We start from the raw sequence: 1,012 nt of genomic DNA, 5'->3' as shown, positions 1-1,012 counted from the left end.
CAATTTATTGATGTAATTTTAAATTACTCATTTTATTAATTCTTTCTACACAACAATTTTTGACACCTTTACTACACTCGATGAGTTTTTCGCTTTTAATTTTTATATACTTTTACAAGTATATAAAAATTATTAAGTGATTCTTACATATACTCCGACATCTTTAGAAAATATTTGTAAAGTTATATATTTATAAAAAGTTACATATAAATGTTATAACTAATTATAGGCAACAAAATGAGAAAAATACACATTTTTATATAAAAATGCAAAACTCTGAAGCAAAATTGTTTAAAAGAAAAATATGTTTTAATATCTTAAAGTTGACATTTCAAACTACAAAAGAAAAAATAGTTGCAGTATCGACTATCCAAAAAGTTTAGTTATTGCATGAGTAACCCGAAAATGTCATTTTTTTTACAGTGCATGAATAAGTATAAATTGAACGATTTCTTGCAATTAAATTTTAAACAATGCATTATTTTATTATTGATATTATATTACAAAAAATAATTACATTATGTAATTAGAAAAAACATTTTTGAATTTTATGTTGATTACATTTTTTGAATATTTTTGAATTTTATGTTGATTACATTTTTTTAATATTATTTATAACGTTTAAAATTGTTACACAAATTGTTTTATTTTCAATTTCTTTAATAGTTGAAATTTGTAGGTAATTGAGGATTAATTGAAAATTAATTGAAAAGAAAAAAAAAGAAAAATTTTGTGTTGCAAAATTATACTCCATACACGACGTGTTTCGTGTCCTACGGTGAAAGTTTTTTCGGAACTTTCTCGTCGAAGAATACGCAGGGACGCACAAAATTTATTTCTTAGATACCAAAGTTTTTTTTAGAAAAAGAATATAGACTATTATTTAGATCAGATGTTTTTAATACTGCAAAAAGAAAAAATGCTGAGGACAGAAATGATCCAATCGTGTACATTAAGGATTCAAAACGTTTATTCTGTGTGTGTGTGTGTGTGTGTGTGTGTGTGTGTGTGT

At 23.6% G+C, this 1,012-nt stretch overlaps 1 protein-coding gene across 5 annotated transcripts in view; it reads right to left on the bottom strand.

Annotated features, from left to right (window-relative positions):
- Positions 1 to 1,012, bottom strand: part of LOC108751229 (slit homolog 1 protein) — a 120,981-nt gene that overhangs the window by 50,848 nt on the left and 69,121 nt on the right. The gene's annotated exons all lie outside the window — the stretch shown is intronic.

Source organism: Trachymyrmex septentrionalis, unplaced genomic scaffold (assembly GCF_001594115.1).
Source record: "Trachymyrmex septentrionalis isolate Tsep2-gDNA-1 unplaced genomic scaffold, Tsep1.0 scaffold42, whole genome shotgun sequence".
In the NCBI taxonomy this organism is placed as follows: domain Eukaryota; kingdom Metazoa; phylum Arthropoda; class Insecta; order Hymenoptera; family Formicidae; genus Trachymyrmex; species Trachymyrmex septentrionalis.
The sequence above is the reverse complement of the archived record's forward strand: the minus strand, read 5'-3'. Positions and strand labels throughout refer to the sequence as shown.